The 16111-nt window shown below is 38.5% G+C and overlaps 1 pseudogene; it reads right to left on the reverse strand.

The window, feature by feature from the left end:
• Nucleotides 1–16111, reverse strand: part of LOC102984447 (cytochrome b5 reductase 4-like) — a 46086-nt pseudogene that overhangs the window by 19683 nt on the left and 10292 nt on the right.

The raw sequence follows: 16111 nt of genomic DNA on the forward strand, positions 1-16111 counted from the left end.
GGTATGCGGGCCTCTCACTGTTGAGGCCTCTCCCGTTGTGGAGCACAGGCTCCGGACGCGCAGGCTCAGCGGCCATGGCTCACAGGCCCAGCCGCTCCGCGGCATATGGGATCTTCCCGGACCGGGGCACGAACCCGTGTCGCCTGCATCGGCAGGCGGATTCTCAACCACTGCGCCACCAGGGAAGCCCAGCATGAATATTTTCACTTGTAAATTTTCTTTCAGATGTAAACAGCATGCCAGAGTAGACTTTGTTTCATAATTTCCTCTCTTTTATAAAACAGCATTTACAGAGATGTCAGGAATTAATCCTAATAAAGCATCTTATTATCCTAATTATGCTCTTTTTTTTAACCTAAAAATATTTGAGTAGGTACAGAAAGATTTACTCCAGACCTTAGGATGTGAAGTAGAGGTATTTCATTTGTTTTAACTATAGAACTAACAATGGTTAGTGGAAAACTAAAATTCACATAGAATCCTAAGAAATCATTTTGGCCACAGTTTCATCCAGTTCTCTTCTTCCCTTGTCCCTTTTGCTCCCAAAGACCCTGGTCACTAAATCTTTCCATCTGTCACCATGGTAGCTCGGTATGCACATAAACTTAAGAGTGCATCGTTGCCAGGGCAAAGCTTAGACCAGATTACAGCTAAGGGTACCATCCCAGAGTTATCCCGGAAGGCCTAATCCAGTACTGGACCGACGAAGGATCAAAGGACCTAGGCTCACCCCCAAGAAGAAATGAAGGTTCAAACGATCTCCTTATCCCTTCCTCTAGACCTTCCTGGGACCCAGAGTGGTAATACAGTATGAGACCCCCATCTATATGTCTAAATATGTGAAAGTTATACATCAGACAAATAACTGCTAAACAAAATATGTTCTACACTGTACCTTGAAATATACTTTCATAATGTCCTAGAAGGCTAGGTTGGAATTCAGGATTCTTAAACTCCTCAGAGTTCCACGCAGGAAGATGGCAGAGGGATGAAAGCTGCACCCCCTTGACTGCCTATGGCCTGCCCCCCTCTTCTCAGCCCCACTGTCTGACCCTGAGTGGAGCCTTGTGCAGGTGTGGGCGCACCAGCCCATATGTTAAGACTCATCTACTTGCTCTCTCCATAAACAGCCTTGGCCACTTCTTGGATAGAAGCAGATTTGGGGCCATTTGGGCAGGGAATTCTGGGGTTCCAGATACCTGGAGGGCAGTGGTGAAGGAAAGAGCCTGAACTCCAGGTGGAGAATTCTTCACCTGCACACTCCTCATCCTGTGGGAGCCGTGCGGCTGGAGGAGAGCCCTTGTGTTTTCCTCCAAGCACGGAGTCCAGGGCAGGTGCCCCTTCTGACTATTTCACCTCTAGCCTTTACCAGAAAGGGTTTGCTAGAGTAAGTATGCACCTCTTTGACTATACTTAAAACACAAGGAAACTCTGGGTTCCAGTGATTGACTGGCTTTCCTTGTTAGAGAATTAACACAGTATTCCTGCTATTTAACACCACTGAGATAATTTCAACATCTTACCGATAAAATAATAAAACTGCCATAATTTCACAAGGACGTGCTAACAATAGGTTCTAAAAGTCTTAAGAAAAATTTAAGAATGTTTGAGTCTTTCAGTTGCACTGAGGAGAGAAGTATCACAGGCATGGACCTGAAAAATGGGGGAAAAGGAGTATAAAGCAGATGCACTGACGACTTCAGTCTGGATAATGCCTGTATTCAAGTGTCAGGTTTTTGGTTTTATAAGCATAATTATACAAGAAAATGAGAAACTGAAAATAAATATGAGATGGTGAAACAAAAACATAAGACAGAAAAGTGTCTGCCCAGAAACCTCACTTCTTTTTTTTAATCTTTATTTTTTTATTGAAGCATAGTTGATCTTCAATGTTTCAGGTGTACAGCAAAGTGATTCAGTTATATATATATATATATATATATATATATATATACACACACACACAACACACATTCTTTTTCAGATTCTTTTCCATTATAGGTTATTACAAGATATTGAATATATTTCCCTATGCTATGTACTAGAGGTCTTTGTTGTTTACCTATTTTATAAACAGTAATGTGTATCTGTTAATCCCACATTAACTTCTTTTAATAACATACATATAATATTGAGACATTCAGTGTAACACTGAAATGCTGTAGATAATATGATAATTTGGGTATCCTTTTTTCTTCTTGTTGAAAAGAAACTATAGCTTTCCTTCTAAAGAGTAGACTTTCACAGGCTAAAATAAAGACAAAGTTCAGTGGGAGAGAGACGTGAAAGAGAGCACTGGACTGGGAGTCCATACTGCCTTCAACCTGTCCTTCAGCTCCTTCTTGCTCCTAGTACACTTTTTGTTTTTCTGGCCATGCTACACGGCATGCGGAACCTCAGTTCCCACACCAGGGATGGAACCTGTGCCTGCTGTAGTGGAAGTGCAGAGTCCTAACCACTGGAATTTCCCCTAGTTCACTTTTAAAGCACCTGTCCACTCTCATTTTCCCTGCTGGAAGCAGGGGCTTACAGAAGTTAAACAGCTTGCCCAATATCACAGAGTTGCTTGAGAAGATGTGGGATGAGGCAACAAGTTATGAGAGTTTCTCGCTCCAACTCATAGGCCTTGTTCAAAAAGTTTGAGAATCATCGTTCTAGAACAGTACATCGTTCTTTAGCATCTTCCTCCTTATTTTAACCACATCAGTTCAAACATAAATGTTTATAGATTATCCCTCCACCCTTTACAACTCCCTACTAACTATTTAATGTCCAAATTAAGGAACCAGTTCAGCAAGTCACCATCCATCCCAGGTACATCTATTCTTCAACATCCCCAATTCCTACCGTTCTGATCAACCACAGGTTTTCTTAGCACTCTTTACTACTTTCAATTACCTAAATACAGGTGTCCCCTGCTTTTCGAAATTTCCCTTTACGCCACTTATCTTTTATGAAAAATCTACATTAGTACCTGTTTTTCCTAACTGAAAGAAATCCAAAGAGGATTTTCACTTTTATGAAAAAAGGTGAAAAGGGAAAGTAGCATTCAGCGATTGTTTTGCAGTGAGCTGTTATGGAGGCAGCATGCACCCCGAGCAGAGAGAGTAGCACCCCAAGCTCCTTCCCCAGGAACTACACTCAGCATCTCAACATCAAGCCGCCATAACTTTGAACTGTGCCGGTGAGCATCTGCACTTTGTCTCAGTTTACCTTGTGCATCCGTGAGCTAGATGTGTCCTAGGGTAACTGCTTCTTCCCTTTACACCATTTCCACTTATGAAAGATTCCATAGGAAGGCTCTAATTTTGGATAGTGGGGAAACCTGTATGATTTACTTACCTCCTAATTTGCAATCTACCTTTACTCATGTCTTCCTCTAAGATCTTCCTGAACCAACATAGGGCAAGCAGTTAGTGGAACTACACACTTAAAAAATGCTCCAATGGGGCTTCCCTGGTGGCGCAGTCGTTGCGCGTCCGCCTGCCGATGCAGGGGAACCGGGTTCGCGCCCCGGTATGGGAGGATCCCACATGCCGCGGAGCGGCTGGGCCCGTGAGCCATGGCCGCTGGGCCTGCGCGTCCGGAGCCTGTGCTCCGCAATGGGAGAGGTCGCAGCAGAGGGAGACCCGCATACCACAAAAAAAAAAAAGCCTGTGCTCCGCAATGGGAGAGGTCGCAGCAGAGGGAGACCCGCATACCACAAAAAAAAAAAAAAAAAAAAATGCTCCAATGGAAAATAAATAACCCCAAACATAAATACTAACATCTACAATACTTAAAAATATATTGATATACATACCTAGATATGTCCATGCAGAAAAACCTACAGCCTACAGCCATTCAATTCAATAGACATTCCATTTAGAATATGGGTTATGTAAGGAGAGAAATCCAATATTACATTCACACCTTGGAAGAGGCTCAGGGCAAGACATGATATTGTCTCTTAGCTCAATTTTATCAGATGCCTGAAAGGGTGAAGCCTTATGTTGCTGAGACCACTCCTGTTTCTGGAACCTATTAAGGTTGAATAGAAAGCCTGCACACTTGAGGGGCCTTGCCCTGTGAGACATTTTTCATATGATGTGGTGATGGACTGGAGAGTTATTAATGACTGAATGAGATTCTACTAAAGGGCCGGTTTCTTCTTAGCTGTGTATCATTTGATATAAATGGTTCACGGCCAGAGACCAGGGGCTGGGCTGTGAGAAAAGAGAAAATCTATATATTGGCCTCTGCCCCCAGTTCCTGGCACAGAGTTCCTAAAACTCTTATAATATCCTAAGTGATAATAACACTAGGAGCATCTCTTGTTCTTTATACAGTACTTCCCCATATCCATGGGAGATACATCCCAAGGCCTCCAATGGATGCCTGAAACTTCTGGTTTTTTCCTATATATATGTACATATTATGCAGTTGTAATTTATAAATTAGGCACAGTAAGAGATTAACAACAATAACTGATAATAAAATAGAACAATTATAACAATATACCGTAATAAAAGTTATGTGAATGTGGTCTGTCTCCCTCAAAATATCTTACTGTACAAACTTAATCCCGTTTTCACCTTAACTAAGTACTTATCATGAACTGTGGCCGTAACTTTTGCAGTTTAAAGTACAACAGCAACACTAGCACGGATTCCTTTTTTCCTTCTTCACAATTTCACAGAGAAGATTTGTTCTCATGGTAGATCTTAGCAACCTCATAATTTGATTTTTTTTTTCCTTTCCTTGTTAAGACAAGAACTTTCACCCTTTCACTTAAAGGAAGCAATTTATGGCTTCTCTTTGGCATATTGCAATTGCCAGCATCACTTCCCTTGCGCTTTGGGGCCATGACTAAGTAAAATAAGGGTGACCTGAACACAAGCACTGTGATCCCTAGAGAGCTGATCTGATAACCCGGACAGCTACCAAGTGACTAACAGGTGCGATGCGCTGGACAAAGGGATGATTCACGTCCCCAGCGGGACGCCTTGAGATTTCATCACACTACTCAGAGCGGTGCACAATTTAAAACTTACGAATTGTTTATTTCTGGAATTTTTCATTTAATATTTCTGGACCACGATTGACTGTGGTAAGTGAAACCTCAGAAAGCAACACCACAAATAAGGGGGGAACAACTGTATTTGTCTTTGACCCTCATCTCTAACACAGCATTCCTAATACCCTTGTAAATTCCTAAGTAATAAGAGAACCAGGAACATTTTTGTTCTCATGAGGTGACTCTGGGTGGGCTCCCGGGTGAGCGCCAGTCCCCAGAAAGACTCAGCTATGATAGAAGTGTGGAATTTCCAGCCCCACGTCCCACCCTCTGGAGAGGGGAGAGGGGCTGGAAATGAAGTTAATAACTGATCATGCCTGCGTGAGGAACCTCCATAAAATCCCAATAGCAGGGGATTTAAAGGGCTTCCAGGTGGGCAAACACATCAGCACTGGGAGGATGACAGACCTCAACTCCCCACGGACAGACGTTCCTGTGCTCAGGACCCTCCCAGACCTTCTCTCACCCTCTGCATCTCTTCCGTCTGGATATTCATCTGTATCCTATACCATATGTGATCTACTCTAGCAAATTAATCAAGCCCAGGGAACCTCCCATCTATAGCCAGTTGGTCAGAAGGACAGGTGGTAACCTGGGCTTGCCACTGGCGTCTGAAGTGTGTGTGTGTTGGGGGACGGGGGACGGATCATGTGGGACTGAGCCCTTAACCTGTGGGATCCGATGGTGTCTCCAGGTAGACAGTATCAGAACTGAGTTAACTTGTAAGACACCAGTACTGCAAAGAACTGCTTTTTGTGGAGAAAAATCTCCATGTATTTGGGACCAGAAGTGTCAGAAGTGAAGCATTCTGTGTGAACAATAAAGGAGACACATAGGAGAGAAAGACAGCAGGGAGGAAGTGAGTTTTTTTCCTACACAGGAAAGAAAAATCTGAGTTTTTCCTTTACAGAATCTGTCCCAGTTCATACAGCAGGGGTCAGCCTGACTTAGCCTCGCTGGCTGTCTCTTTCTGCCAAGACAGTGACCTTGGTGAGCAATGAACTTGCGTGCAGGGTTGATGTTCAGAACATCTGAGAACAAGCGGAGCCTTCAATAGCTCAGTTGGTAGAGCAGAGGTCTGCAGGACACTTGAGAACAAACTATTTTCAAGAACTGTACAAATATCTAACATTTTTGACTATGGGTAAAATAACTCAAACCCATGAAGTCACTAGAATACCTTCCTATGCTGAAGAAACAACAAAGTTTTAGTTATATATATACTTTTTAAAGTATTATATAATTGCATTTACTTTGTTGTTTTTAAAAATTATTCAGCCTTTTCACTAACTTTGGTAAGACCTCCACTTAACCTCTAGTAGTATAGTTTTATCATCCTCACCCAAACCACTCTTGAATATATGAATAAGAATACATTCATAACACAGCTTCAAACACTAGTTTGATAAACGTGTATGGGCACACATTTTTCCATATACTGGGGTAAAACCTAATGAAGCAGTATTAGTAAATTGACAATAAAGCATAGATTCCTTTCTGTTTTAACTATTACTGTTAAAAATATACCTAAAGTGGGCTTCCCTGGTGACACAGTGGTTAGGAATCCCCCTGCCAATGCAGGGGACACGGGTTTGAGCCCTGGTCTGGGAAGATCCCCCATGCCGCGGAGCAGCTATGCCCGTGCACCACAACTACTGAGCCTGCACTCTAGAGCCAGCGAGCCACAACTAGTGAGCCCGCATGCCACAACTACTGAAGCCCGCATGCCTAGAGCCCATGCTCCGCAACAAGAGAAGCCACCGCAATGAGAAGGCTGTGCACCTCAACGAAGAGTGGCCCCCGCTCGCCGCAACTAGAGAAAGCCTGCATGCAGCAACGAAGACCCAATGCAGCCAAAAATAAATAAATAAATTTATTTTAAAAGACATAAAAAATTATTTAAAAAAATATATATATACCTAAAGTGTATTCAGGTTTTTTACTACCTCACCTAGACTGATGTGAGCTGAATCCTTCTTTCAAAGTGAGGATTTTATAGAGTTAAATATTAGCATTAAGTTAGGAGAAAGGAAGCTCTTTCTCCAAGACTAGATCCAATGGGGCCCTTAGACAATGGGGTCCACATCATTTAGCAAGGTTGTCACTAGATTTGAACATTTCTGTGCTTATCACTTTTCCTCAGTTCCATAACTAATAATTCAGCCAACATTATACACTGAAGTGCCTGAACTGCCTGAATTCTAAGTTTTTAAACTTCTTCTATTCTACCTTTTAATATAGTAAATAATTTCTTACCCATTTACAACCTGCCCCATCTATTCTGTGTTTCTTCATATTCAGGCCATTCCACTAGAAATAAGAAGAAGACAGCAAAATGCCAAAGCATCTTATAGTTACTGTGCAAGAAACAACTTTACACCTGCTGGGCTGAGCAGACAATTTAAGAGAACAAAGCACAATGAAGTTTCTATTTGCTATCCACAATATTTTTTTCTTTTCCAGTAATTCTGAATGCTTGTTTTAGGCAGCAAAGAAATACGGATGCACAGGCAAGGAAGGGGAGGGGAGGGGTGAGGGCGGTTCTTTCTACCCCTGCAACAAGAGCTGTGGTTCACTGTGGCGGCGAACAGCTTGCCTGCAGAATCACAGGCTCCACAGAAAGCCTCCATTAAGTGACTGCTCACAGAGTGCTGACAAGCACATTTACACCTACAGACAGTACTTCAGTGTGTGTGCATGCACACACGTGTGGTGTGAGCAGTTAGGAAGCCCTGATGAAAGTATAGTTCAAATAATGAGAAACTGCCATTATTTTAGGTTAAAAAATAAATATCACTGATTTCATACAGTTCAACTTGAATTATAAAGACAGTTATAGATTCTATATATATTTAACCTAGAGGTTTATAAACAGCTGCTGACATATCACAATTATGACACAATTTTTTAAAACCTTGTTTATAATTTTGGATCCCAATATTCATTTACTGAGTTGTTTGTTGGCAAATCTGTATAACTGCCTTTGTCTGGTGATCTAATTTCCCATATTAAAGGCAATCACAATTAAAATAAACTTTAGGTTGGATATAGAAATAACAATCCAATTATCTATTAGTTTCTGACTCATAATAGACACAAGTTCGTTAGTCATCACACACACACACACACACACACAACTACTCACTCATAATCTTCATCTATTCATCTTTGGGAAGAAGAAAATAATTGGAAGCGCCCAAGTTACAAATGGTAGTTTAGTTCTAGTCATATAATTTAATTGACTAACTATTACAGCTGGATTAAAGGTAAAAACAAAGTAGTTTCTCTTCTCTGATTATGTTCTTTGCTATTTTTGAATCTTTTGTGTAAGTAAATTCTAGATTTGACATGAGAAGGTAGTGCATTAAGTCTTCAACTTACGTGCTTATTTTCAAACTTAAATTTTTAAACTAAGAAATTTCAGTAAGAGGAAGCCAGCATGAAAACCTCCTTGAAGACCAAGGAGCCATGTGATAGACTGAACATTTGAAGCTACTGACAGCAAGTTAATCATAATACTCTGATCATGTAAGTATTCAGCTTTGCTAGTGAGGAAAATAACCTATAGTTTTTGTCATGATTTAAGGAAGAGAAAGGACAAAGAAGAAATTACCTATGCTGATTCTGTCAAACAAATTTAAAAAAAAATCCCCTAAACTCTGAGTCATTTTCCAAAGTGGAAAATCTAATTCACTGAAAAATACATGCATGGCTCTAATTTCAGACAAGAAAGCTAAAGCAAACTATGGTGGTTCATGACTCAAGCCAAAATTTATGGCAGGGATGAAAGAGTTCATGGAAAGCCTCAGGAAATTATAGAAAAGAATACTTGAGCAATGTTCATTCTATTTCCAAATGGAGGTCAGCCTTGGTTCTCAGTATCATTTATTTCTAGGACTTAGCTTTTGTCTGGTTTGCTATGATTTTCCAATCACTAGAGAGTCAGATAATTTCAGGGCAACAGATTTCACTTAATAATATCTCTTTTCATTTTCACTATCTTTTACCTATTCTCTTCTGATCTGCTACATCACTCAGTTATTCCTCTATGTTCTCTCTCCCTACCTTATACCACACAATTGAGACCTCCTGCTCTGGGAAAATGACTCTATTTGAATTTTCCCACATATGGCTTACATTTTCTTTCTCTACCACCTGCAAAAGGTCTGGCACAATAAGTACCCAGTAATGATACCTGGAAAGCCCTTCATAGTTTTTTGGGGTTTTTTTTAAAGCCACTTTCAAAACATTGTTTGATATTCACCTCCTTCATTCATGGAGAGTCATTTAAGGTCAAATTCATCTGCATCTGTTTGTTCACTTAAGGTAACCTTAGAATACATTCAAGTTTGCACTATGTAACTTGCTCTTACTGGCCTATTTCTTGATACAAGTATTCTTCAGTCTCATGTTTGTGTATGTTCTTTCTTCCGCCTGGGAAAATAATTTCTGATGCCTTTTATTTGTTTCATAACACAATACCTAAAATAGCCTTCTACACACAGTATGTACTCAAAATACAGCTACGTGATACTTCTCTGAAAATTAAAATACTATCCACAAATATATTTTTGTAATTTTAAATATTTAAAGATGCTAAACTGAATACATGCAGTTAGTTTCTTCTAACCCCTCAATAAAATAACAGCAAAGATGTTTTTTTTGCTGTGTGTGTGGTTGTTTTTTTAAGCCCTAGCCTGCAAGGACAATAAGAACTGAAATAAAAAAGCAACAGAAGTTTGGGAGCTGACAAAGCAAAGAGATGACTGGTAACTGACTCAGTAGACTCCGTAAAGCTAAATCCTACGTTAGACAAACAAAAAGCCAAGAATCAACCCATCTGTAATATGAGATCCTTTTGAGGCTCAGAAATTGGCAGGACCAAGTATCTCTAGAATCAGAGTGAAAGCAGAGCTAAAACCACTTTCTGGAAGAAAGTTCATTTAAGAAGCCTAGATGCCGCCTCCCCCACTTTCTGAAGTCCTCCCCTACTTCACACGGCCGCATGACTGATTCTCTCCTATTCTGGCAAAGTATCAGAATTTTGCTCTCTCCGTAGAGGGCAAAACAAAGGGTTTCTAGATTGGGTATATGTTATAGGCTGAACTGTATCCCCCTCAATTTTCAATGTTAAAGTCATAACCCCCAGTACCCCAGAAAGTGACTATATTTGGAGACAGTGTATTCTAAAAAGTAAGTTAAAATGAGATCATTAAGGTGGTCCCTAATCCGATGTGACTGACGTCCTTATAAGAAGAGGCAATAGGGACACAGACACACAGAAGGAAGACCATGTGAACACAGCCATCTGTAAGCCAAGGAGGGGCCTCAGGAGAAGTCAACCCTGCCAGCACCTTAGTCTCAGACTTTTAGCCTTCAGACTGTGAGAAAATACTTTTCTGTTGTTAGGCCACCAAGTCTGTGGTACTTTTCCACAGAAGCCTTGGTAGACTAATATAGTATACTAGGCAAAAAAAAAAAAAAAAAAAGGAAATTAAGTTTATAGATATCCCAGCCTTCTTTTCCCATATAACTTCTGAAATGCTGGATGCGAGGTAGAACAGTTTACCCTAGAGATTCTGACAAAATACTGGCATCAGACTTTTCCCGAAGAAACCATCCAGCCACATAGTAAATATTACTGTCAACAAGCCACACCCACATGCACAGAGTTTCCAATCAGCTTTTAGAGTTCCACCCTGAAGTACAAGCAGATGGTCAAGGATCAGCAGACATCCAAAGAAAGCATCTAATATGAAAGACAGACCAAAATAAACAAACTGTAGGAATAGAGGCTACACAGGGAGACAAAAACTCTCAAACACTATAATTCTTAATAAGAGAAATTAGAAAATTTTTCAATGTTAAAGTCATAACCCCCAGTACCCCAGAAAGTGACTATATTTGGAGACAGTGTATTCTAAAAAGTAAGTTAAAATGAGATCATTAAGGTGGTCCCTAATCCGATGTGACTGACGTCCTTATAAGAAGAGGCAATAGGGACACAGACACACAGAAGGAAGACCATGTGAACACAGCCATCTGTAAGCCAAGGAGGGGCCTCAGGAGAAGTCAACCCTGCCAGCACCTTAGTCTCAGACTTTTAGCCTTCAGACTGTGAGAAAATACTTTTCTGTTGTTAGGCCACCAAGTCTGTGGTACTTTTCCACAGAAGCCTTGGTAGACTAATATAGTATACTAGGCAAAAAAAAAAAAAAAAAAAGGAAATTAAGTTTATAGATATCCCAGCCTTCTTTTCCCATATAACTTCTGAAATGCTGGATGCGAGGTAGAACAGTTTACCCTAGAGATTCTGACAAAATACTGGCATCAGACTTTTCCCGAAGAAACCATCCAGCCACATAGTAAATATTACTGTCAACAAGCCACACCCACATGCACAGAGTTTCCAATCAGCTTTTAGAGTTCCACCCTGAAGTACAAGCAGATGGTCAAGGATCAGCAGACATCCAAAGAAAGCATCTAATATGAAAGACAGACCAAAATAAACAAACTGTAGGAATAGAGGCTACACAGGGAGACAAAAACTCTCAAACACTATAATTCTTAAAAAGAGAAGACAGAAAATAGGATGCTAAAACAAAGGAACAAAAATCAAAAGAGTTCTCCAAAGTTAAAAATATGAGAGTAGAAATGAGTAACACAAGAGCAGAGCTGGAAGACACAGCTGAAGAAATCTCCCAAAAAGTAGAAGAAAAGGACAAAATTGAAAATGAGAGAGAAAAGACAAGCTAATTAGAGAACTGGTTAAGAAGGCTTAAAAGTAAAACTATTTCTAGAAAGTAAGAACAAACAATGGAGGGAATAAATATCAGTATTCCCCAGGCCCGAGGGTCTTGTTTCCAAAATGGAAATATTAGCAAAGAGGATGAATATTTGGCACAGAAGTTGAAAGCAGACCCCCCATTAAGGTATATCAAAACGTGAAATTTCAAAACACTTGGAAGAGGCAAATCCTACCAGTTTCCAAAGAGAAAATATGGAGTGCGTTCACTTTGTGAAAATTTATCAAGTAGAACACTTGTAATACGCACCTTTGCCTATAAATGGTATAGTTATATAAAAAGCTTTAAAAAATAAAGAAAGGAAGGAAATGAATGGTATCATCCTTTAGGAATAAACTCAGAAACTGGTTTAGGTAAGCAGAGAGACAGTAAATGTGCCTTCTCTAACAGAAAAAAAAACTAGATGTGCCTACAAGGCATAAACTTAACTTGTTTCTGCATCTTTTATTAAAAAAAAAAAAAAAAAAACCTCAAGGAGTGAATGGTTGGACAAGAGTTTGAGTGGGTTTCTCCATTTAGGTATCATTACCTAATGACCTTTGTTATGTCTAAACATTAGATAGCAGAGTCAGAAATTTAATTTCTGCTTAGAAAAAAAAGGAGGATAACAGACACAATGTCCCTTTTCAACTCCTTAGAGAGAGATACAAGGTCCCTTTGGCTCACTGCAAGTGAGCCAAACTCTGATACAACTGAGCCACTGACACAACATTTTCACTAACCCAGGACTCAAAATAATAGCACAGCTTACCTGTATCTTTCTTTGGAATAAGTGAATTATGATTCTCCAGGGGATGACCAAGGCATTTCCAAGAAGCATTCTCTTTTTTCTTCAGGACAATCTCTATTTTTCCCACATTCCCAACAACTCACACTGAAAAGAAGATAAATTCCATTTGTATTCATTGATATTAAATATAAGGTTTTACTTTTAACCAATCTTTCTCAAACAACCCACATGTCCCAATCAGATATGAATGACACTGAGCATTTGTGAGATAAATAAAATTTTGTGTACATGTTCATCAAAATTGTTTATGCCTTATATGGTGTTAAATCCAGTTTATGTTAGATTCAAATTAACTTCTTTCAAATTAATTTATCAAGGGCCAAACTAATATATAATGCTAGTTTTCATACAAGCTCAAATAAAGCCATGGCAACTAATTACCACATAGCTTAAAAAAAACTTAAATATACAAATTAGCCATTGAATGGATGCACAAAAGCAAATTTAATTTATAATCTTTTAACATTTCTTGGGATCTGAGGGGTTCTTATGAGTGAATTCAGTAAACCAATATTGAGCCTAATAAACATACAAAAAGCTTCAGGAGAATGAATCCCAATAAAGTGCATGTCAATCTTTGATAATCAAAAATCTTTTAGATTCTCTTTTTATTTTTGAATGTTTAAAATAGTTTAGAATACATGAGTACAATAATAAAATAAACTTTTAAAATTGATTAAATTTTATGAATTGAATGTGCTTTTAAAGATCTAAAGTATATTTCTTTTTGTCTTTAGAAACAATCTGTCCTTCCTCACTGTAAACACATAATTCAGTAGGAATTTAACAACTTTTAAACACAGATTAATCAAATAAATTCAATTCAATGAGCACTGATTTGAAGCTTAACAAACATAAGAAGTCCTTGACTTTAAAGAGCTTAATTTATACAATTTATAGAACTTACTATGGTATAAAGAAAAGGGAAAGTATAGAACCAGTGTAAGGCACTCTGACAGTATTTTAAAACAAGAAACCACATGTATATATGAATATAGAATGGCATATTATTCAGCCTTAAAAAAAGGAAGGAAATCCTGCCACTTGCAACAATGTATGATAAATCTAGAGGGCATTATATTAAGTGAAATAAATAAGACAGAGAAGACAAATAGTGCATGGTATCATTTATATGTGGAATTAAAAAAAAAAAGTCACACTCATAGAAACAGAGAGTAGCAAAATAGTGCCAGGAGTTGGGACAGAGGGAAGGGGGAATAGAGAAAGCTTGATAAAAGGGTACAAACTTTTAGCTACAAGATGAATAAGGTCTGAGGATCTAATGTATAACATGGTGACAACAGTTGATGACACTGTCTTGTATAATTGAAATTTGCTAAGACAACAGAACTTGTGTTCATACGCATACACACACACACACAAAGGCAAATATGTGAGGTGATGGATGTGTTAATTAATTTGATTGTGTGAATCTTTTCACAGCATATACCTTTATCAAATCATAACGTTGTACACTTTAAATCTTTAAATATATTGTAATTTTGTCAATTACATTTCAATAAAGCTAAAGAAAAACAAAAAAAAACCAAGAAACCACCATTCTCTGATGAGTCTTCTATTGCTAAACAGCTGTGTAAAATCCACATTGTGTATTTACATGCAGAAATATTCATAATTTTATGTGCTCTGTCAATATTAAATATTTGAATATATACACCTAAGAAAAATTTGTCTGGTCTGGTCAAGTATATTTCTACAAGCTGCATGTCAGGAGTAGGGCTGGAAGGAAGAATGGGGACAGGAATTTTTTTTCTAAGGAGAGGAAAAGGAAAGGGCAAAGAGATGAGATGAAAAAAGGGAAAGAAAAAAGGCGTGGGGGGAACTGAAACCAGAGGGAAAAGAGTACATTTAAAAATTAATGTATTTGCTTATATAGAAAACATCATGTCCTTGTCTGCAACATGAAAATATACAAATGAATAATAAGACAAATGCTGTCCACCCCCCCGTGTGTGTGTATGTATATGTGTGTGTGTATATGTACATAGATAAATTATTTTTGGTAGCTTACCAGAAAAATCTTCCTGAATCTCATGACTTAGGGCTGGAGAAAAAAAAAAAATTCAGTTAAGATCCAACTTCAGTTCCTATGGTCTACAAACACCATATAAGATCATTTAAATGGTTCTTTCATGCACCATTTCAAATCTCTCAAACATACCCTGAGAAATCAAAAGAAAGAAACTGAACACAACCAAAATACTGTATACAATGTTTTGAGACAAATTACTTAAATATGTATCTTCAATGTTTCCATTTCTCTCTCTATTAATTAAGGAGTGAATACTCAATTGCCCACAGGTAGATAACCCACACTGGTGCAAGGATAGTCCCAGATTGACAATGCTACAAACCAAGAAAGGAGCAAGGCAGGGAGAGACAGCACGTGAAACTCACATACTCCAGGGTGTGCACGTGCGTGTGTGAATACAGGCTGGGACTGGGTCTAGCTCAGCGTTTCCTTTCTTACTGTTCTCTAAGTTAAATATTCATTCAGTTATTGAAAAAGAAAATTATTGGGCATCTATGCGTGTTATGCACTTTCCAGGTGTTACAGTTATCACAGTTAGTAAAAGAGAAAAATCCCCACTCTTACGGAACTTTCATTCCAGAAGGGGGTGATGCAAGAAGTATTTTTACAAACACCTGCTCTAAAGTTCACTGTGTTAATATAATTATGTGGAACTTAAAATTCTGCATTATTTTAGTCCTTCTGGTCTAATATTAGCAACCAGGAGTTTCACATTTTTGACTGTGGAATTTTTGTTTGTTTTTTATATGTGTGCAAGATACAGTTAGCTACAGTGTGAACAGAACTAGCCATAAAGTATTTGAAACATAATCAATGCTGACACAGAGGTCTTCCTTAAAGAAAAATCATGACAGAGCTAATGAATAATGTATACTTTTCTAGACATCTGAGTTTTTGATTAAAACTCTTCCTAAGAGACAATATATATTAGATCTTATGCTAGCAAAAAATAGGGTAGCATGTATTTCTAGAAGAAATGTTGAAGATTTGAGGTTGATTAATGAATGGGGGGAAAATAAGAAAGAAAAAAACATTTATCAACTCCAATCAAATTCAGGACTAAAGGTCCTTCATTAATATGGTAAAGCCTCTAAGAGTCTGATAGTGTCTGGCCTTACATTTAGGTCTTTAACCCATTTTGAGTTTATTTTTGTGTATGGTGTTAGGGAGTGTTCTAATTTCATACTTTTACATGTACCTGTCCAGTTTTCCCAGCACCACTTATTGAAGAGGCTGTCTTTTCTCCACTGTATATTCTTGCCTCCTTTATCAAAGATAAGGTGACCATATGTGTGTGTGTTTTTCTCTGGGCTTTCTATCCTGTTCCATTGATCTATATTTCTGTTTTTGTGCCAGTACCATACTGTCTTGATTACTGTAGCTTTGTAGTACAGTCTGAAGTCAGG

This window comes from Physeter macrocephalus, chromosome 10 (assembly GCF_002837175.3).
Source record: "Physeter macrocephalus isolate SW-GA chromosome 10, ASM283717v5, whole genome shotgun sequence".
Taxonomy (NCBI): domain Eukaryota; kingdom Metazoa; phylum Chordata; class Mammalia; order Artiodactyla; family Physeteridae; genus Physeter; species Physeter macrocephalus.